The 24,176-nt window shown below is 46.7% G+C and overlaps 1 long non-coding RNA gene across 2 annotated transcripts; it reads right to left on the bottom strand.

The window, feature by feature from the left end:
* Nucleotides 1-1,105: 1,105 nt before the first annotated feature.
* On the bottom strand, nt 1,106-4,166 carry LOC123180204 (uncharacterized). 2 transcript variants are annotated; one of them, XR_006490757.1, is made up of 3 exons: nt 2,060-4,166; nt 1,464-1,816; nt 1,106-1,268 (listed from the first exon to the last, which is right to left on the bottom strand). It is a non-coding gene; the product is annotated as an uncharacterized lncRNA (long non-coding RNA). The 2 variants fall into 2 exon arrangements; XR_006490756.1 differs by having other exon boundaries at nt 1,464-4,166.
* Between the last annotated feature and the right edge of the window lie 20,010 nt (nt 4,167-24,176).

Genomic DNA, 24,176 nt, shown 5'->3' with positions numbered 1-24,176 from the left:
CTTTTTATTCTATTTTTTCACTGCCTCTTACAGGGAATAGCAAAAAAAAAGGTGGTACATTACCACTACATCTACAATCCATATGATAAACAATAGTGGCCCGTGGCTCATAAAAGTGTAGTATCCATATTAGAAGGTTTAGCACACTTTCCTGCTCCATCCTTGCAACAGTTGAGTACTACCATATGGGTGGCAAAGTACAGACCTACAAGCTATTTCAAATAGGCATAAGAGCGAGAATATATACCCTCCAGGAGTGTCGCCCTCTTGATGGTTCCAATAAATTGATATCCTTGTTTGACTACTTCTATAAGAAATATAATGTTCCAATAAATTGGTATCCAGGTTTCACTACTTCTATAAGAAACTTACTACATGTAGTGTGTAGACACTTGAAGAAACATGTGTTATCTCATTTCAACAAATACTGGAGGAGGACTAATAGACATAGCCCTAGCCTAGTTGAAGTGGTTTCTAGAAAGGAAAATCATGATATTACAAATTATAGTTGTCCAAATAGAAATATCAGTTTAATTGGACAATTTGACGCAGAGTTGCAATACTGGAGAAACTGGGATTTACAAAGTCATTTTGAACTAAATAATATAGCAAAATCAGGTTATATGGATTCACTTCTTTTTGTTCTGAAAAATCTACACATTATGTAAAACGCTAAAATAAGTACAGAATTGGTACAATTAGAAAAAGCAGACTTGTGATACACTAATCAGATTATCCTGATTAAGCTCAGATTTGTCGCAGGACACACAAGCATCCAGATGATGGATGGATAATATACAACATCTAGTTTGACAATGCACTTCTTGGAGTAACCTGCAACAAAAGCAACCATTCTTTTCCATCTTCTGTTAAATTTGTGACAATGGCTTGCTCTACTGCAGGTACTGCTACAGTATAAGGATTGAGATTCTCTATGGTTCTTTCTTGTCTAAAAATAGAAAGGAATAAGAAAAATTATATCCTGATCAATGCTATTGACAAATTTTGTGAAGTCCTAGCTCGTGTGAACTAACGGCGATGTTTCCCTACCACCATGAAAGATGAAGATAAATTAGGAACATAAATAATCATTTTGCATAGTCTGTGGCTATAATCAAATATATTATCACAGAACACGAAAAGTCACAGAGATGTTTTGTAACTTAAAGTGATCAAGAAATAAATTATAAAGGAATTAGGACCATCAACATTTATACTGGAAGAGTTCATCGCTTATCACCTCTTTGTCCACCAGAACCTGCTCTCTCCTGGAAAATTCACAACAATGAATCAAATATTTCTTCTAGAAATAAAAATCAAGAACAATTTTTTGAATTAATTAAGCTCATCAGCATCTCTGTTTACTTTCCTTATATCATTCAACTTGATACTAAATTTGTTAATACAACATAATAGTAGTAAATATTGCTTGACGTTCTCAAAACTGTCGATGTTTTACCCACCTAGTGCATCTCTGAAGCGCTCAACGCAGGGGAAATTTTTTGCTGGAAGATGATGTTGCCTTTGCACTTGTTCCAACAGATGTACTATTAGTCGAACACTAAAATTACAAAATGAAGTGTGTAAAAGCAAAAGAGCCCGTGAGTTGCACCCGGGGACATTTGTGCTTCGCTGCAGAGAAAACACCAGACTCCTAGTCTTCCACATGCGTCGGCAGGTCGGGCAGGCCAAGCCTGGAAATTGCAAGCTCCTCCTCATCCCTGAAAATCGTGAGCTCCTGTTTGTCCCTTGAATGCCTCACCAGTGTATCATCTACACACCATGGGTCATAGGGTCGTAGTCGGCGGCTCCCAATCTGTAGTAAGAAAGGCGACCATGGTGAGCTCGCCATTTACTTTAAGCGGCTCCACTCTTCACATCATGTGAGGAAATGTCATTGTCGATTGGGGGAAACCCATTAAACATCGGCTATCTCATTTCCTCTTTCAGCCACATCCCACATAAACCAAAGCTTCAGAATTAGAGTACAGCATGGATTTTTGAACTCAGTAGACAGTGTAGAGACGGTATGATGAGAACGGAGCAATAAAGTGATCACCTTAGAAAGTTCCTGACTAATGTCAGCTTTTCCATAACCAAAATCACCAGGAATAGCACCATGTTCCTCCGAAAACTAAGGGAAGCAATGCATCACACACACACTGGAACCATTTCAACATAGGTAAGACTGAGATTTAATAGCGTCGGAAGGAAATGAAAAAACAACATCTGAAAATGTTTGGTTTTGTAGGAGGGAAACAATGATAAATAAAAACACACGTTTTATTATGGAAATTTAAGCTCAACATAAGTTGTACACAACCTGTCCTGTAAGAAGAGGTGTATCCGCACCGAGCTTTGATGCAGCAGGTCTCTATGTACGCACATGCCATGTATGCAGCTCAATAAGTTCCATGCATTAAGCTAGTAATGTAGTCCTTACAAAGGTCAAACAAATTAACTTTCTTGCCTGAAGCATAGTAAATTATTTTTGGATGCCCTGAAATTCCAACTCCACTACTGTATCCTGCATACACCTCTAGTACTGTATCCTGCATACATAACTACAACACTTTTTCAAATAAAGTTAAGCAATGCTAGAAAACATGGAACTAAAAAAAATGTCAACCTGTAGGCTGCCTGTTCAAAACAAAACATCTAGGCTGTATTGACCAACTGGAGCTTTGTAAATTACTTTCCCATGGAACCAGGCGGAAGGGCGACATGGTGGTTCATCAAATTATTATCAAACACAATCTGTCAGAGTCAGAAAATATTGGCATGTGCACATAGGTTAATAATGAGAATCTGACTTATTTTTGGAAATTTCAAAAGCTCACACTTTGAATATCTTAATCAAGTGAGAGCGCATGCAGCAAGGTGTACCAAATCAGCTCTTGTGGCCTTTGTTCTATCTATGTGTGCGATAAAAAAGTACTGAGCGGTACCTCAAGAAAAACAGAAAATTATGCAATGTTGTACAATGTAGGTCAAGAGTGATGTCTGTACCTGGTGATTATTTCCTGGACATTATGTCCCATAATGTATACATGAGTCTGGTTTTCAGATGACAAATGATATAATCACAATTTTTAAATAGAAAGATGTGACAAAGTTCGGATGTAGTTGCCACTGAAATTATTAGAGCTTGGGTACCTATCTTGAGCAGAAGGCAAAAAGAATTCAATTAACTGAATGAATTTATGGGTCACCTTCATCCAATATGGTTACATGATTCCTTACACACGATTTTAGTTTTTCAAGTCAACACTTGTATTGAACATTTCAAGTAACAAAATTCATATATAGCCATAGCTGGCTATATAGGGTTTGTATTAACTAATACTAACAACCACGCCAACCCAAGAAATCTATTGAGAGTTTAGAGAAGTTATCCAAGAAGAAAAGCAAGACCAGGATAGAATAGCACACAATGTTGTTACACTTAAATCAACAATTACTTCCGCTGCTATCATATCCACCTTGGCTGTCTTAGAATTCTGTTTACTTGTATTGTTTGTGTTCTGCTATCAAGAGTCGATTGGCTGGCTTTCGTGTTGGAGCTGCAGGTAAGAAGAATCAGCAAGCTCGCTCTTCTCCCTTGCTCGCACGCAACAGAGCACAGCTGGCCCAGCAGAGCTGAGAGCACACGCTCTCCAATCCAAAGGGGCAGAAGTAAGGCAGCATGATGCGAGACAGGAGTTGCGCTACAGAACGAGGTGGAGGAGGCTGACCTTGGGCTGGTGGTGCTGGTGTAGCAGCAGCATCCGCGCCCTCAGGGCACTCCACCGGACGCCGTAGCAACGGGAGGGCTCCGCGCCGTCGCACGCCCAGCCGTCGACGCCACTAGCAAGGACTTCACGCCGCCGCACGGGATCCCTCCGTCTCCCGCGCCCGTCCGCCATCGCCCGGCTCCGGCGAGCTCCTGCCTAGGTCGCCGCACCGCTCTTCCTTTGTCCCTTCTTCTCTCCCTCGCCTCCTTGTCTCCTCTCTGCCCAATAGCCGTGGATGCCATGAACCCACCCGGGAAGCCGCGCTCCGGCCTTCCTCGTCGTCACCGGCAATCCCCGCCACGCCGCCCGCCTCCTGATCCGCCTCCCCAGCCCCTACCCTGCACGGATCCTGCCCCTGCAAGCTCCAGCCGCCGCCGCCGTTCTGCATCGCGCCGCCGTGCCACCGCGTTGACCCGACCCTGGTTAATAAAACCAAACATATGGACTGCGGGTTTAATATAACAAACTACAGGGTCTTATTTGTAAAACTGAAACGTTTTCTCAGGTTAGCCACTTACGTAGGGACCGCGGCTTCAACTATAGGAAACCACAGGGATTTTTTTACAAAAACGCCACGACGGTAAGTTAGCGGGCAGAGGCAATAGTCGCTTTATTATTATTGTTAGGGAAAGAAAAGATTAAAAAATTAAGGGAAAGAAAAGTAATTTACGGCTTTACGGACTAACCAGAAAAAGAGAATTATTCTAGAAATTACCATAAAAACTAGAAACATCTAACCATTTATTTGACAGAGAATTTTTTTTACAGCCGTCCGATCTAAGTAGAAACAAATAAAAAACTTCCTCATACCCCTTCGATGTGACCTCTATAGGTAGAAAAAGGCCATGGAAAGAAAAGAAAAGGCTGCCGCCGCCGTGTTCGCGTATGAGATCCACGGCGGCCCAACCATCAGTACGTGTACGTGCAGAACTCAAAACGAGGATGAGCGATCCGATTACGACGGGGATGGCCAGTTCGAGCACCAGGACGACGGACGGCCGAAGGATCTTGGAGGCCATTGAGTGGCAGCCAATTTTGATTAAAGTAAGTATGCCTTAATTAATTAGTTCTCTGCAGAGGCCCAACCATCAGTGTACGTGCAGAACTCAAAACGAGAACGAGCGATCCGATTAGCATGGGGATGGCCAGTTGGAGCACCAGTACGACGGACGGCCGGAGGATCTTGGAGGAATTTGGTATTTGTGCATGCTTGGTACTAGCCACAACGCCTGCATAATTGGTTGGGGAGTTGGGTAGAATATGCTATTGCTGATTATTCGGATTGAGGCCAGACCTCACATGCATGCATACATGCATGCCCCCAGTCCTAGCACAGTCGTTCCCCTCCTGATCAATCAAAGATTTTTTTTTTCATGCACACAAGAGACAACCCATATATAGCTATCTACCAGCATGTGATAGGTACGCTAGCTTTATCAGTTTATGTGCAATACAAGATACATTCTCTAGGCTTCTATATATGCCTGTAGCAACTTGATTCTGAAAAAAAAAACTAGCAACTCGAAATCGATTTGCAACTCCCTTGATAGGTGTTCTAACAAAAGACAGATTTGCAGCACTCTTCATAGGTGATTCCAAAAAAAAAACTCTCTTAATAGATAGGACATGAAAAATATAACTCTATCTGTCATTACTTTTTATCGGTGTGGAGGTAGCTAATCGGTGAGAAATATCCATAGTTTAGTGACATGCATGTGAATCAAAGATATGGGAGGTTATGGTTTTGCAAAAGAAGAAAGAAGATATGGCAGGTGCGATATGAAAGTACGACACGTCCGGTGCACTTCCTTCATCTTTGATGACATATCCTAATGAAATAAAATCCTTCGATGCTTACTTGATCTTTTTTTCACTAGAGTTCCCCACAACAAGTTCTTTGAGGCTACATGATGTAGTACCCGTCGAGGTTTTGCGATTTAGCATCGAAATCATTTAATACTACATGCAGGCATGCCTTGAGAAAATACACACCGTGAGCAAAATTGGTGCAGCAGCAAGAGAAAAAAAGAGTTGGCTGGCGTTTGTCAATTATTTGGAGTACATCATGTGCATGCAGTTTAATGAGTTGCAGCTGTGTAAAGAACCGTATGACTCCGTCGACACGCACAGCAAGCTGGATATATGAATGAGCCAGCGTGCCCTGGCACATAAGTTCTTTGAGGCTGCACCTTGCCTTTTCACGTCCACGAACGACAATGGGTCTCTCAGAAGATTCACCTTGATTATCCATGTGAGTTTCAATTTCTAGATTATTTCTAAATTTTGCTTATGCTGCAAGCAGAGTAAGGGAGGCTCCAGCGATGTGTCACGGGGTAAAAGTTTTTTATCTTTTTCCTCTGCATTTTTCTAGCTTTGGAAGCAGTTTGTATTTTGGTGAAATTGCTCATGCTTTATTTAGTGTTTTCAATAGCACCAACAACTAATAGGAAATCCATCCTCTCACTAGTAGAAAAGAGGGCTTTGTTTCAGGCCGGGTCAGCCCATTAGTCCCGGTTCAGTCCAGAACCGGGACCAATGGGGGCACTGGTCCCGGTTCGTGAGGCCAGGGGCCTGCCGGGCCTCATGGGGGCATTGGTCCCGGTTCGTTTGGCCCCTTTGGTCCCGGTTGGTGGGACAAACCGGGACCAATGGGCCTCGCTCCTGGCCCACCACCATTTGTCCTGGTTGGTGGCTTGAACCGGGACCACAGTATTTTCTGTTCAAAACATTATAAGCAACCTCTAGTATTATTGAAACTAAAATTATATAAAATTGATGCAACTAAAATTATCGAAGTATTTTCTGTTCAAAATCATTGAAAGCAAAAAGAATTTTCATAAAGAACTTTTTTTGTTAGAAACTTTAATAGCAAAAAGAATTATCATAAAGTAAAATAAATAAGTAATTAGAAACAAAACAAAATAAAATAAATAAGTTTTTTGTTGTAAGTAGAAACAAAACAAAATAAATAAAGCAAAAAAGAAAACAAAAAACAGGCAAAAAATAAAAAATATGCCACCTACTGGGCCACCACGGCCTGAATACGACTAGAAACCCATCGATGGGCCAGGATTCAGGCCAGCAGAAGGTCCAGTAGGCCCATCAGGCATAGCAGTGACAATTAGGCCCGTAAGCCTGCAATGGAGAGGAGCTCGAGAGGGGAGTGGCAGTGGGGCTTATAAACCACTGCGCGCCCCTCTCAACTAGCGAGGTGGGACTAAACTTTCGACGCGGGCGCAACAGCACAAGGCCTTTGGTCCCGGTTGGTGGCACCAACCAGGACTAAAGGGGTGCCTTGGTACCGGTTGGTGGCACTAACCGGTACCAATGCCCCCCCCCTTAGTCCCGGTTGTTGCCACCAACCGGGACCAAAGGCCGCCGCTTCCCGCCTTTGGGCTGCTGTAAAGAGACCTTTGGTCCCAGTTGGTGGCACCAACCGGGACTAAAAGGGGCATTGGTCTCGGTTGCTGCCATGAACCGGTACCAATGCTCTCCGTATATAAGCAGGACTTGTAAATTTTTCAGTTTCATCGAACATTTGCCCCCCGACGACGCCGAACTCATCGACGCCGCCAGGCCGCCCTTGCTGCCCGTGCTCGCCGACGCCGCCAGGCTGCCCGTGCTCGCCGTCGCCGCCCCCGCCGCCCGCTCCTCGTCACCGCCCACTCCTCGTCGCCGTCGCCCCACGCCGTTGCCCTGCCCCGACGCGCCGCCCCGGCCCGTGTCCCTGCCCCGACGCGCCGCCCCGGCCCGCGCGCCCCTGCCCCGTCGGGCCGCCCCGGCCCGAGCCCCTGCCCCGACGCCGCCCCACGCCCCCGGCTTGCCCCGACCACACGCCGCCGCCACGTTCGGTCCGGCCGCCGGCCTTCCTCTCTGTTTTTTTTCATATATATGATTTTTTTTTCAGATTTTTTGTTCATATATATGATGATTTGTTTTTTGCATTTTTATAAAAATGTATATATGTATGTATGTTCTCTGTGCATATAAAAGTTAGATTTTTAGTACATTTGGGTACATTTTAGGTTAGTTTCATTTTTAGAAAAGTTTTATATATTTAGGAAAAGAAGGAAGAGAAGGAAGAAGGAAGAGGAAGAAAAAGTTTTATATATGCAAAAGTTACATTTTTAGAAAAGTATTATATATCTAGCTAGGAAGATAATGAAGAAGAAGAAAAGGAAGGAGAGGAAAAAGGAAAATAAGAAGAAGAAAAAAGAAGAAAAGGAAGAGGAGAAGAAGAAAGGAATAGAGGAGAATATCTTCTTCTCCTCTATTCCTTTCTTCTTCTCCTCTTTTTTTTTCTTCTTTTTTTCTTCAATCTTCTCCTCTATTAATATCTTCTTCTCCTCTTTTTATTTCTTCTTCATCTTCTTATTTTTTATCGGATATGTAATTGTCGATATACCCCGTGTCCCGATAACTTCAACATGAGGGGGGGGGTTCGACCTACCCCCTCCCCGATAACATTATTTTCCCATGTATGTATGTATGTCGTCGTTGTCGATATAACCCCCTCCCGGATAACTTCGACCGTGATAACTTATACCACGGGAGCACCCCCCGGCCCTCTCGCTTGACCAAAACTCTCGAGGACACCCAAACCCTAGAAAAAAAACGATGTCGGTCTCCTACCCCCTCCCGCCACGCCCCTACCCTTGAAGCGTTGCCGAGGCCACCCCAAACCCGGAATAAGCTAGGTCTACGTTTGCACTAATACATCCACCTGCTGTCATGTTTGTGTAATAATTGCCATGTTGTAATATTTGCAGAAACAATGGAGCACGGACGAGACGAGGAAGCAGAAGAGGTGTTGGGGGACATAATCTTAGCCGGAGGTGATGTCTTGTCGTATCTTAACGACAATGATGGTCTAGAAGAACAGGGTGAAGAAGCAGGCTACGGTGATCGAAGAGTGGAGGAGGAAAGACATGATTATGATGGCTCGGGTGACCCAATGCTGGTGCAAGAAGGAGCCCGTGGTGACGGCTCCGGTGACCGAACATAGTCCGGCCAGGTAAATATATTAGTTAAGCTTGTGCTGACTAGCTAATTGATGCATTCATTGTTTTGGTAAGTACTATAGTAGCATGTTCTGCGCATCTCCTAGTGATTCAAGCGCTAGTTTCATCAATACCATTTAGCATGCTTGCTTATCAGTTTGATTGACCTCTATTTCTTGTAAAGTGGTTGTGGCAGGAACAAGGGAATGATTTCTGTGGATACTACGTTTGCGAGTCCATCCGCCACACGACCTGTGAGCGGGGCTACTCTGATGAACAATATGAAGTACGTAAGCAATAATATTCACAATTTTATTTTATTACCATCATTTGTGTTGAGTTTCATTTATTCATATATATATATATATATATATATATATATATATATATATATATATATATATATGTATTGACCCCCTTCTTCAAATTAGATCTTTCGGATGCGGGATGAACTCCTAGCACCAGATCGTATGCGAGCAATTCAAGAGGAATTGGCGGCATTCTTCCTTGACCACGTGATCGCTGAAAACGGAGAATACTATGTGGACCCTGTGTTCATATATAATTAGGAGATTATATTGTAAGAGATAATTATTGTATATATGTAGCCGGTAGTGTCGGATAGATATACGAGAACTTGTTGTTCGACCAATCTCTCAGAGAAGGAGAGGTGGTCGATATCACTTCTCTCTGTATGCATATGTTCATGACGATCTTTTGTTTCCTTCATTTTCTTACTAGCTAGCGTGTCTAGTCCTCTCTATACGTATATAGTACGTAGCGTCGACCAAGCACGGAGATAATAGAGGACCCTTCTCTCTATTAATTAGCTAGCTAACACAATATATGAAACACCTAAATTAACCCCCCAAAACCCCCAACCCCCCCCCCCCTTTCAAAAAACAAAAACAAAAACCCCAGCCCCTGAAATGCTGACGCGTGGATGCCTATTGGTCCCGGTTAGTGCCACCAACTGGGACCAACGGCCCTCCTGCCTGGGCTCGCCGCACCGGCCACGTGGAGGCCCATCTGTCCCGGTTCGTGTAAGAACTGGGACTAAAGGGCTAGGGCATTAGTAACGACCCTTTAGTCCCGGTTCAAAAACCGGGACAAAAGGCCCTTACCAACCGGGACAGATGACCCTTTTTCTACTAGTGTCTCATGTATTTCCAATGTCCGTCTGTATGGTTCCTTCTTAATGCCTTGCAAATTAAGTCCTACCCAGATGCATGGGAAACATATTTTCACCTATTTGATTTTCTGCAGATCAACCTATATAATGAGCAAGGAAGATACTTTCTTGACTCGCCAATGATAAAACAAAGAACACAAATTTCTTATAGATGACAACTTTCTAGACTACTTTAGAGGCAGACAGCAAATAAACATGGGAGACACTACTACATGATTGCATATTTGGAGCTGTGAAGCCATAAACAGCAGAAGATAAAACCTAAATGGTCATCCTTGCACACTTTGAATATGACATATTGAAAGAAATAGGCACACATATATTCCCTACTACATTATTAATTAAGGATATCCTGAGCATCCTCACATCTGACATCATTACATGTGTTACAACAACAAAAATGCATCCGATAATATTTTTCCTTTGCTTTGACATGACGAACGGGTGCACGCATCTCATCCATTTTTTATTAGTCAGCTACGTATCTCAATGTGGTGCATAATTCTTTTGGCTACACACACACTCTATGTTATTTTCGATGTCTATCTCGAGAACTCAACTCAAATCAGAGGAAAACTGAAACAACTCTCCAGAAAAAAACTTTGTCAATATGTGACCATTACATACAAAATTTTGCCCAATGAATGAGTGGGCCGATACTTAATTCTTTTAAATATGTGCAGCATAAGTAATACATTACAAATATATGAGGAATATTAACAAAAAAAGGAATCAAGATTTTGTTGACTACATATTCCTCTAGATTTTAAATTTATATCACAAATCCAAAATAGGAAAAGAACCAAACAACCCATATGATAAAAAATTAAATTTGTTAACAAATATCTAATGTGATATGAAATTCAACTATATTAAAAGTATGTGATAAGCTAACTATAACAAGAACGGTAATTTGGTGAACCTTTTTTCAATAAATGAAGCACAACATTTAGATCTACATACCTATATCCATAATTTTGTTGACCCTTACTCTCTATGCAACATAGTAGTTTTAGTTTTTCAACTCCCATGCGTCTATCTATATTTTTATGCCTCAAACATTATTGCATTCAATATACTAATAAATATATCCATGTAAGAATAGAACTTTAAAACAACAAAGAAAAACAAATTATGTTTGTAGAAGTTTTATATCCGTAAATGCCATCACATTCGGTTTCATTTGTTCTTTAGAACAAAAAATATATGTTATAATTAATAAATTTATTAAATACTAGCCCGCGCATCGAGCGGACCACTTTGTTAGTTATGTGTATAATGCTGATATTAATGAGTTTATTGAGTAAGTCTCTGCTGTCCAAGAAGAGACTAATATTTTGCAGGAATATATGGAAGAAGAAACTGATGACACTGTGAGCTCATTGGATGAAAAAGATGACGAGGAGAACGAAGAACAAAAGGAGGAAGAGCGGATTAGCTACCCCTTCCCACCTTCTAATGAGAGTAATGACACATCCATTTTGTATCATGCTTTTATATTGATATTTATTGCATTATGGGCTGTTATTACACATTATATCACAATACTTATGCCTTTTCTCTCTTATTTTATAAGGTTTACATGAAGAGGGAGAATGCCGACAGCTGGAATTCTGGACTGGAAAGGAGCAAATATTAGAGACCTATTCCGCACAACTCCAAAAGTCTTGAAACTTCACGGAGCATGTTTTCGGAATATATAAAAAATATTGGGCGAAGAAAGTACCAGAGGGTGGCCACCAGCCAGCCACAAGGTTGGAGGGCGCGCCCCCCGTCCTTGTGGGCCCCCTGGCAGGCCTCCAACGCCCATCTTCTGCTATACGGTGTGTTTTGACCTGGAAAAAAAATCAAAAGGAAGCTTTCGGGACGAAGCGCCGCCGTCTCGAGGCGGAACCTGTGCAGAATCAATCAAGGGCTCCGGCGGAGCTGTTCTGTCGGGGATATATCCCTCCGGGAGGGGGAAATCGAAGCCATCGTCATCACCAACGATCCTCTCATCGAGAGGGGGTCAATCTCCACCAACATCTTCACCACCACCATCTCCTCTCAAACCCTAGTTCATCTCTTGTATTCGATCTTGGTCCCAAAACCTCGGTGTCGTTGCAACAAACCCTGGGTCTGTTGCCCAAACTGTGCACAGTCACGGGAACAAGAGTACAACACCAAGCCATGCTAGAGTACAAGAGACCGAGATCATCGAAGAGCCAACATGCAGATCAAGAGGACCAAGATCAAGCCAGAGAAACAAGACACCACCAGGAGAAAAGCCTCCCTTGCCGGGCAGACGATCTCGACAAGGACGGGGTCACCCCCATAAGAAGATGTCCAAGACGTCCCGGCAGGGCCTGCCGGGGCTCACGGAGGCAAAACCACCTCACCTAACCATTCCGCCATGACCCACGTCGTCAATCAGTGCGGTGTCAAGCCGCAAAGTGACTAAGTGGGAGCCATTTGCCACATGGCGGCCTCTTTCCACAGGAAATGCCTACAGATGACACCCGTCCTACGACGTGTCGAGCGAGCAGGCGTGGAGCTAGCGAGACAGCCCGGCAAGGCTTGCCGGGCAACCAGTGACGTGACGTTAAGCGACGCATTTAATGCACCCTGTCAGCCTGCAGAGTTAGGTATGATAGCACTGTTTGCTATCTTATCAGTGCATAATTACTACTTTGCCATTGTGGTAACCCCTTAATCTATAAAAGGAGGCATGGCAACCATAGAAAGGGTTGGAAGGTTGGATAACACACACACACCCATACGCACGTAGCCACTACCGCCCCTGCCAGGCAAGTGTACTACGCTCTACCACCATTCTTCCACCATCAATCCACCAAAGCAGGAGTAGGGTTTTATGCCTCACGGCGGCCAGAACATGGGTAAAATTTCTTGTGTGATCGCTGTCGTGCTGCCCCATGCTCGTCTGCTCTTTGTGCGATGCGACGTCCCCCTGCCAAACCAGCAAGGGGCCCTCTGATCCCATAGGTGGCTGTGGTTTCCCATGACATCTTTGGCGCGCCAGGTAGGGGGATCGCTTGCGCGAACCTGAAGGCGTGTGCAGCACATCATCTTCATCACCTTCTTCACCTTCGACGGCGCCATCGACCATGGCGCCCAAGTAGAAATCCGGTGCTTCGGCTCATCCGTCCACCTCGAAGGATGCGCCGCCCGCGACCTCTAATGCCGCGGGGGACACGGAGGTACATGAGGATGTGGACGCTGCTGGGGGCGTAGTCGGAGCAGGCGACACCGTCACTACTTCCCCCGCGGCCGACACAAGGGTAGGAGGCATCGGAGTAGAACAACATCAGCAACGCCCCGACGGCATGCTCCGCAAGGTACGGGTGAGGGGGTTACTCCATCTACGTCTCCTCCTCTCGCCGACGGGCACAACCGCAGCAACGGCACTAGGTATGGGGCAAATCGCCGCCCTCCGGCCGCCCCCATCACGGGAGCGACCGTAGCACGTGCGTCTCCCCCGGGACAGGTCGACCAAGTCGCTGCACCCGACAGAGCTGGCCCTCGAGCGCCTTTGCCGCACCACCCAGCCATCCAGGTGGCCACTCCGCAACCGCGAAGACGCGGTGCTGCCACCACTGGCACCGTCAGGAGCTGAGCAACGGTGCGATCTACTTCATCATCACCCATGCCGAGTACAGCCACAGAGGCCATGGCGCGGGCTCAGCTGCTGCTGAGGTTTCTGCCAGCGGCCGAGCAGATGGACGAATGGTGTGCTTCCATCCAAAGTGTGCTCGATTTCGCCGAAGCCCGGGGCTCGCAGCGAGCTGGCCCGCCACGGCCTCCCCAAGCGACGATGACGGCTCATGATGCTGGCCGTACGAAAGGGGCCACCCCCACGGTGCAGTCCCCGCCACGGCAGCCTGCGCGAGCGCAGCAGAACCAAGACCCTGACGATGGCTCGATGGCCTCTTGTGACCCTCGAGCGCGTCCAGGCCAACGGCGAGCCTCGGAGGATAGGCGGGGAGTAGAGCACGTGTCGTCGTCAAGCGACACTGCGACAACCACTGCCAGTCCAACGGGTGCGATGGCCTCGACGTCGACGAGCCTGCGCTCGGTATTGGCCGGTGCCTACCTTTCGAGGTTGGGTACCCTGCCTTTACTCATGACCCGCGGCAAGTCCATTGGCCAGAGATACCAGAGAAGCATGATGGGAGGCTGAACTCGGCAGAGTTTCTGAGCATCTACACCATCGATGTTCAGGCTGCCGGGGGAAGAGATGAGAAGGTGTTTGCCAACTACTTCCCTTTGGCCCTCAAGTCCAATGTGAGGTCTTGGCTGATGCACCTGCCGGAGAACTCCATCTCGTCGTGGGCTGACCTGTGCCATGAATTCATTGGCTCCTTCGCTGGCGGCCATCAAGAGCTAGGTCGACCCAGCGACTTGCAGTTTCTCCAACAGAAGGAAGGAGAGACCCTGCATAGGAACATCCCGAATATCCATCCGACAGCTGTGATAGCTGCCTTCCAGTCCAATGTGCGCAACCGCCAGATTCGTTCCAAGATGAACGTGGGGTTGCCCAAGACTGTGAAGGAGCTCTACACCTTGGTGGACAAGTGTGCTCGGATGGAGGAGGGAAGGAAGTTGCCCGGAGAGGAATATTGCACCAACATCGATTCAGAGGATGATGATGAATCAACCAGTCAGAAGAAGAGCAAGAAGTGCAGTAAGAAGAGGAAGGATAAGGCAGTGATGACTGTTGAAGGATCAGGTACACCTAGTACCGGCAAGAAGGCCAAAGCTGAGGTCCCCGACAAGGAAGCTGCCGTGTGCGCTGACTGCCAGGAGGTCACGGCTGCCGAGAAGGCCGGGAAAGGTGATGGGCCGTATTGCAAGATTCATAGGACCAAAGGCCAGGATCTTCAAGAGTGTTATCAGGTTGAGCAGCTTGTTACGAGAGAGAGAGAGAGAGAGAGAGAGAGAGAGAGAGAGCAGAGTATGAGAAGCGCGACAATGAAAAAGGTCAGAATGTCGCTGGCGGTAAGGGCCGAGGTGGTGAAGTAAATCGCCCCGGCAAACCCTTCCGGAACCAAGGAAAACCCGCCAGAGGTCGAGAGAAGGAGACCTGTGATGATGAGAGCGATGGAGGGGATGAAGAGGAAACCAATGAGCAGGAGTTTCAGAAGGCCACTGACCCCCTGTGCATGGACGGGGGTGCATCTTTGCACACCTCTCACCGCCAGCTCAAACGGTGGGCACAAGAAGTCAATGCCGTGGAACCAGCGCCAGAGGCCCGGAAGCCGCTCAAATGGTCACGCACGCCCAACATCTTTGACGAAGAGGATCATCCTAACCGCACCACAACGGTAGGGTGTTTGCCATTGTTGGTCTCTCCAACAATTCGCAACCTCAAGGTCACAAAAATGTTGGTGGACGGCGGGGCCGGGTTGAATCTGATTTCGCCGGCATTCATCAGCAAACTTCAGATAGCAGAAGATGAGTTGAAGGCCACTGGCACGTTTCAAGGAGTTAATCCCGGCAGGAGTCATCCTAAGGGAAAGATCACGTTGCTGGTGACGTTTGGGGAAGAGCTGAACTACCAAACTAAGAAGATTGTGTTTAATGTGGTCGACCTCCCCCTGCCGTACAATGGGATTCTTGGACGCCCAACCCTAGCTAAATTCATGGCAGCATCCCACTATGCCTACAACACCTTGAAGATGCCTGGGCCTGTGGGAGTCATTACCATCCCATCAGACGAGAATGATGCTATCATTTGCGTGGACAAGATGTACCAGGACGCAGCCGCGGCAGAGGCAGTGGTAGCAGTAGTTCCCGCCAAGGAGGACAGAGGAAAGAAGAAGGGTAGCAAGGACGCTGGCAAGGCATCCGGGAAGCGTACTTCTTCGGAGTGCGTTGCGCCTATCGAAGACTTGCCAGAGAGCTCCAACAGCAAGAGATCCAAGGTCACTGCAGCCAAGTGAAAAAGGTCCCAGCAGGGCTGGCTGGCGTTGATGGCACTTTCACTATCAGCGCCACCCTCAATGACAAATAATAAAGCGCGATCGTTGCCTTCCTGCGGGTGAATATCGATGTGTTTGCCTGGCAACCATCTGATATCCCCGGTGTTCCCAAGGAGGTAATCGAGCACCAGCTTGCTGTCTACCCACACGCCCGACCTGTCAAGCAGAGAGTCCGGAAGCAGGCCTTGGAGAGGCAGCAGTTTATTACGGAAGAGATCAAGAAACTTGAAGCAGCTGGTTTGGTCAGAGGAGTGTTACATCCCACATGGTTGGCAAATCCAGTGGTAGTCCCGAAGGCTAACAGGAAGTGGAGGCTGAAGGAATATGCCCTAGAGGCAATTATAAAGTTATTATTTATTTCCTTATATCATGATAAATGTTTATTATTCATGCTAGAATTGTATTAACCGGAAACATAATACATGTGTGAATACATAGACAAACAGAGTGTCACTAGTATGCCTCTACTTGACTAGCTTGTTGATCAAATATGGTTATGTTTCCTAGCCATAGACAAAGAGTTGTCATTTGATAAACGGGATCACATCATTAGGAGAATGATGTGATTGAAATGACCCATTCCGTTAGCTTAGCACTTGATCGTTTACTATGTTGCTATTGCTTTCTTCATGACTTATACATGTTACTATGACTATGAGATTATGCAACTCCCATTTACCGGAGGAACACTTTGTGTGCTACCAAACATCACAACGTAACTGGGTGATTATAAAGGTGCTCTACAGGTGTCTCCGAAGGTACTTGTTGGGTTGGCGTATTTCGAGATTAGGATTTGTCACTCCGATTGTCGGAGAGGTATCTCTAGGCCCACTCGGTAATGCACATCATTATAAGCCTTGCAAGCATTGCAACTAATGAGTTAGTTGCAGGATGATGTATTACGGAACGAGTAAAGAGACTTGCCGGTAACGAGATTGAACTAGGTATTGAGATACCGACGATCGAACCTCGGGCAAGTAACATACCGATGACAAAGGGAACAACGTATGTTGTTATGCGGTTTGACCGATAAAGATCTTCGTAGAATATGTGGGAGCCAATATGAGCATCCAGGTTCCGCTATTGGTTATTGACCGGAGACGTGTCTCGGTCATGTCTACATAGTTCTCGAACCCTGTCGGGGATATACCCCGCGGTATGACCCGGCCGGAATTGGCGACTCACTGGTGACCCGCCCGGAGCTTGGCGATTCACAGATAACCTGCCCGATCTTGGCGACTCATTAGTAACCCGGCGGGCGGGTCAGATGGACAACAAGGCCCAAGGCCCAGAAGGCCGGCTCACATTTATGATGGGCCGGCTTAAGAAGGAAGGGGTGACGAATATTTCCTTTACAGGGAAGCAAGACCCGGACTTGTAATTAACTTGTAAGAGAAGATAGACTAGTCCTAGTCCTACTAGGACTCCACATGTAACCCGCCCCTCTAACTTATATAAGGAGGGGCAGGGCTCCCCGAAGAGGGACAGGCAACAAGAAATAATCTCTAGGGCTAAACACCGAGAGCCGGCTTATGCGGCGACTCTCCCGTGATCATAATGAGACCTAGCCTCAAACAGCATGTAGGGTTGTTACCGGATGATGTTTCCCGGGGCCCGAAGCTGTCTAAACCCTTGTCTTGTGCGTCAATCTGCCCTGCGTCTCTCATCCCAATCAACCCCTCTCAAGCTACTACATAGATGCGCTGACCTCACGACTAAGTCCTTACACCTAGGACATCTGACGTGTTAATTCCACGACAGTTGGCGCCCACCGTGGGGCCCGCGCATAGTGGTGTTGAGTTCTTGAAGGGATTTTCCTAAGGATCGAGAAGTTCGCAATCAGCTAAATAATTAACAGATGGTGCGTGAAGCTCTACTCTGGATCAAGGGGATGAGAGTGCCTGTTATGCGCCGCCACGACCGGATGAGTCGCAAAAGCCAGATTGATTTTTGCTGAAACCGCTGGAGAGTCGCCAAGGCCGACGAGAGCGAGTCATCAATCCAAAAACCAGATCGATTTTTGGAGCGTTGTGCTGCGTGGCCGAGACCGACAGGAATTCAATCAGTTGCATCAATCCGTTTTGTTTCGTTCGCGTACTGTACACAGCGTTGCGTGTGCTTGACTTACAGCAGCTCCACGCGTGATTCACCTTTACTTGACGGCAGCCACGGGCCCAGGGCAACCGCAGTTTTTTTCGCTGCTATTCCAGATTTGACGGATCAGGAACATCTCACATGGAAATCAAAACTGATACTACTTGATCTACTAGTACTATACTTCTAGTATGTGGTCGATGTCATGATTGATCTCTCAAGTCGTTGTCAACTAGTACTCTGTTTGTCACATGAAGGCCGAGCGGAGCTGCAAGTTCAGATTGGTTTTTTCTCTAAACACTACGTCTACCCAAGGAAGTTACCAAGAAGGATAAGCAGTCAGTACAAGTTGAAAGCACCTGGAACTCTGAAATCACGGACTGCCCACCGGGCGAACTATGCATGCATATCCTGCAGTAGCTATAAGTCAAAAAAAGGGTCATGAGCCCACAACCTGGAGGAGACGGATCGGGGATGGTAAAACCGACCACGACCAGGACGAGCATGGGACCGGAGGATCGACTCGGACTTGGCGGCCTTGCGATCCTGCCTCCGCCGCTGTCATGCCTCTAAGCCACCATTGCTCTGAATCAGCCGCCCGACGCCTCCGTTCGCGCCGCGCCAGGCTCTCGTGCTGGACGCCCTCCTCCACCTGGCCGTGTTGGTGCGCTAGTGCAGGGCCGCCTTCCTGCCGCCGCTGATGAGCTGCCGGTTTACCACTGCGGGATCTCCTCTGGCTCGACCCGCGAGAGGCCCGACCGGCCCGTCAACCCGCTGTGGGGTGCCCTGCTTTGCTGTTTCTGCAGTCTCGCCCGCATCGGCAAACCGCCCTGGTCCCGCGACTCCCCGCCGGGTCACAGCCATTGAGTCCCTTGCGCCGTGAGTCGCCGCGGCCTCGCGCGGTTTCCTCAAATTGCTACGCCGGTTCACTCTGTTGCCGCGCCGGCTCACTCTTTGAATCACCCTGAGAATCGACCGACCATGAGTTGCCGCCAGGCCTCAGCCGCCGGATCGCAAAACGGGTTAAGTCGCCAGCCTCCGTCACTGCGGGTGACACCATGAGCTGTTCTATGAGCCATGGCTTCTGAGACACTGATCGCCAAAATCGCTACTAACTCGGGCGGATCAAGCTGCTGTCCTTCTGCCTCGAGTCACCGCGCCTGTAGCCCGCGGCCTCGGGCCTGTCCTCGTGTTGGCTGCCGCCGCCTCGGCCATGTTTGTTTCAGCCGCCTTCCACCTCTGAACGGGCTCTCTGCAGTTCTGTGCTACTGTGGGTGAGAAGAGGGCGAGGGAAAAAGGATACATCCTAATAAGCGCCTGCATGTTACCTTACATCTTTGAGGCTGCGATGGGAAAAGTGGATTACTAACCGCATGATGACCAGAGTCAACAAAAGGAAAAGACAAAAGTATGGGAGATCACGCAGCAGATGAATTAATTGGTGCTAGTAGTCTGCATGCAAATCATCTACCGTCAAAGCAAATCAGGTGATATCTTTCTACTGTATTTTATCAATATGTTAATTCGTCTGAGAACAATTACTTGGCGTGTAATATTGTTTCACAGACAATTGTAATACTACGGGTACGGAGCGCACACTGGCAAACGTTCTGGCCTAGTGTTCCGTTCGTGCCACACTACCCGATGAACGGACGTGCGTAAGTCGCCGCTCCTGTGGCCCGGTCTACATCAACTCGTCAGTCTGCACGGCTTACCATGCCTGCGATTGACTCGCTGTCCGTGTGGCTTGCCATGTGATTGACTCGCCGTCCGTCATCCAGACAAATCAGGTGATACCCATCCAAGTTTGTTTTATTAGCACATGTTGTTTTTGTCAAAAAACAAGTTTATCTTTGCCTTGGTCTACAATATTGTTTATACAGGGCAATTATTTATGACAAAAAGTGGTATTATACCGAGGAGATGGAGGCACGCCAACATTTTTTGGCACGGGTGGTCGTCGTTACTCAACGGACTCCCGCACCGGCTTACAGCGCCGTGGCCGTCTCTCGCGACCACGCCGGCTTACAACGACGTGGCCGTCTCTCGTGACCACATCGGTTTACAACGAGGAGGACAATTTGCCCGTTTGCACCGGCTTACAGCGCCGTGGCCGTCTCTCGCGACCACGCCGGCTTACAACGACGTGGCCGTCTCTCGCGACCACACCGGTTTACAACGAGGAGGACAATTTGCCCGTTTGCACCGGCTTACAACACCGTGGCCGACTCGCTGTCCGCGCCGGCTTACAAAAGTCACGGCCGACTCACCCGTCCACATCGGTTTACCACGCCGTGGCCGGTTCACCCGTGAGCGACTTCAACTTCACCTAGCGATCATCAATTTCATGGCGGATTATTTCCGGCCTGGCACATCAGGTGATATCCATCTAAAATATATTTTATTGGTACATATTATTTTGTCAAAGAGCAGTTTATCTTTGTCTAGGTCTGCAATATTGTTGATGCAGGACAATTGTTCACTACATCAAAACGGCGTGGTTAACTCGCCCGACTGCGCCGGTTTATAACACCGCGGCCGGTTCGTCTGTCTGGGCCGCCTCTGATGCTGAGGTCGTCTTTTCCGTCCGCCTCTCGTGGCCTGGTCTACATCAACACACCGAGCAGCACTTATCTGCATGAGCTGTGTATTGAGTATGAGCAGGTCACTACTTGGGAAGCCCGGTTTTCTTCCAACAAATTGGAGGCAAATTATCATATGTTATCAGCCGCCGTCTGCACCTGGACGGCTCAATGGACATGCGCACAAGTCGCCATCACTACAGTTTGGTTAAGCGTCAAACAGCCAGTTGGAAGGAACCATTGGCCGAGTTGCTGACACAGCTCATAAGGGATCATTTATAACCCGCCGCAGTCACCTCAACCTTCTGTGGATACACATCGTGTTATCAACACCAATGATATACAAGTTATGCCGGTTTATATCACGGTTAAATATGGAGAATCTCAAGCCAACTCCTCGAGTCATCTTGAGACTCGGGGGCTACAGTGACATGACTCGGGAACCCCGGGTCGTTGGAGGGAATGATAACCCGGTTCCGGAGGCTGCTACCATATCGATGGAACCTTAAAGCCCGTCAGAAAATTGCCGGTTCAAATAAAGATTCCGGTTTAAAATCCGGTTCAAGAGATATCTTTCTCCCGCAAGGTTTTGAAGCTCTCAAATCCGGTTCAAACGTCCGACTCAAGTTTGAATTTTCAGGAAAAATTAAAGGGACCAAAGAGAGTCTGTTACAAAGCACAACTCAAATATAGGTACCCTGCTTTAATGACCATCGGGAGCTGATCGTATTCGAATTTAGCTTAACCCTTTTGGTGTGACCCTGATCGTATTCGAATCGGAGTCGTTAAATATTCTCATGATCACTAGGGGGCTTCCTGTTCAAACATAGGTCGCATTCGAACCAAAGAGAACATAGCTGTCGATACCCTTTTGATCGGCACACTGCCGAGCTCATTGGGGAGTTTCTTGGTCATATTTGAACCATAGCTCAACCCCCTTTGGGAACCGACGTGGATCGTATTCGAATCAGCGTCGTTAAACAACTCTCAAGGTCATTTGGGGGCTTCCTGTTCAAACATAGGTCGTATTCGAACCAAAGAGAACATAGCTGTCGGTACCCTCTTGATCGGCAACGCCAAAGCCACTGGGGGCTATATGATCGTATTCGAATCTTAGCTTAACCCCTTTGGGACGGTTTTCCGATCGTATTCGAATCAGAAGCCTCAAGATTTTTTGAAGTTTCTTTTTGCCAATAATTTTTGGGATTTTATTTGAAGCTCTTTTGAACACATCTAAAGTGTATATGAGCGGTTTCTATTTAAACCCGGCTTGATTTTCGATGATAAGTCACCGGCTTATGACAATCATCATCTATGTGAGAGCATTGGCTTCTAAGGATTGGGTTATCACACTTACTGCACAGGTATCATAAGCCGGCGGTACAGTTCAAATATCACAGTGGTCATATGTAAGATATTTTGACCCGCCCTGCGGTAAACCACCAAGGTGTCTTGTGATATACTTGTGTGCAGGATAAGACTACATTTGGGTGGTTACCCGTCCTGGTTTTTGACGTTAAGTCGCCAGGGCATATGTTGTTTAAACTCTGCAGGATTTACAGAACTATGACTTACATAAATGATTAAATTCAAGCACGTCATCATAGATGGAAATTGGTGTCTCAAAAGGGTTATCAATTCTTGATTTTCTCAAAGGCTATAAGCCGCCGGGTTGTACAAATTCCGGCTTACAATGGAGGCGTATTAAATTGCCATCGGCCAAGAGCCGCCGGGTATTTAAACTCCGGATTTACTTATCAACATATGAGGTATTCAAAGTCGCTTTGGCGCAATGGCTATTATTTTATCAATGGATATGATTTACTCTACAATGGAAGGAATAGTCCCGAGTCGCTGCAGGCTTACGACCCGGCACTTGGGGGCTACATTATTCAAATTGATATTACGTCGAATATGCAAGTCCCATGTTACTGCCAGCATGTACCATGGCACTTGGGGGCTAATGTAAAATCATTTTTTGCTCAACTTATTGAAGACCCGACTCATCACATTCTAAATGAGCCGGCCCTTGGGGGCTACCAATTGGTCCTGTCAAAAATTCAAGGTACACAAGCATTAATCCATTATATTGAACGGTCCACTACTCAGTTGGTAGAGTACAAAGCTTTTAACCTTGTGGACGTGGGTTCAAGCCTCATGGTGGAGATTATATTATATGATGTTATTATCAATAAATTATATACAAAGTCCTAGCTTAGTATTATCTTACTAAGCCGGCCCTTGGAGACTACAAGTTGCTAGTCAAAGCTTACATGATCATATTTACAAAGTCCCTGCTCATTATTGTATAATGACCCGGCCCTTGGGGGCTACATTGGTTGAAGTTTTTATGAGCATAAGGCAATTACAAGTCCCAGGTTGCTGCAAGTATGACAACCCGACACTTGGGGGCTACATATGTGGAATATTCAGTTTATGACTAATGATTGAGATGAATAATCCGGTTTTCTTCAAGGTTGCAACACTTATATTGAAGCAAGTCTTAAGTTATCACTATGTTCTCCTCTTAAGACTTGGGGGCTACAGGTGATATGCATATAAGGGAGAAAAAATCTTCAAATTCTCCATTTTGAGTAGATCAGACTGACCCGGTGTTTGCAACAATCATGATCCGGTGTCACCAATAATTATGACCCGGCGTCGGCAACAGTTATGACCCGGTGCTATAAATATTTACAAACCGGCAATTTTGGTTATGATAAACCGGCAAGTTTTACCTCTTCAAGCCGGCTGAAAGTCAGGATACCAATGCGAGCAAATTGACTCTGAAGCTGGCCTATTGACCCGGATTTCTTGAAAGAAGTATCTGGATTTTTTGCATTCACAAAGTTTGAACATATCTACTAAAGGAGATTTGCGATGAGTTCATGGGCATGTATCAAGAAGGAAATGACAAGGATTTAAAGATGATCAGGTGCCGGCTTACAAAGAATATTTAACCCAGAGCACAACCTATCAAGTTTGTTCTTGTGTTTATTTTACAGGATCAGTTTAACATGGATGAATCCAAATCAAACTGGGGGCTAATGTCGGGGATATACCCCGCGGTATGACCCGGCCGGAATTGGCGACTCACTGGTGACCCGCCCGGAGCTTGGCGATTCACAGATAACCTGCCCGATCTTGGCGACTCATTAGTAACCCGGCGGGCGGGTCAGATGGACAACAAGGCCCAAGGCCCAGAAGGCCGGCTCACATTTATGATGGGCCGGCTTAAGAAGGAAGGGGTGACGAATATTTCCTTTACAGGGAAGCAAGACCCGGACTTGTAATTAACTTGTAAGAGAAGATAGACTAGTCCTAGTCCTACTAGGACTCCACATGTAACCCGCCCCTCTAACTTATATAAGGAGGGGCAGGGCTCCCCGAAGAGGGACAGGCAACAAGAAATAATCTCTAGGGCTAAACACCGAGAGCCGGCTTATGCGGCGACTCTCCCGTGATCATAATGAGACCTAGCCTCAAACAGCATGTAGGGTTGTTACCGGATGATGTTTCCCGGGGCCCGAAGCTGTCTAAACCCTTGTCTTGTGCGT

The sequence above is a fragment of the Triticum aestivum genome, chromosome 1D, assembly GCF_018294505.1.
Source record: "Triticum aestivum cultivar Chinese Spring chromosome 1D, IWGSC CS RefSeq v2.1, whole genome shotgun sequence".
Lineage (NCBI taxonomy): Eukaryota > Viridiplantae > Streptophyta > Magnoliopsida > Poales > Poaceae > Triticum > Triticum aestivum.
This window is presented reverse-complemented; position numbering and strand designations above follow the sequence as displayed.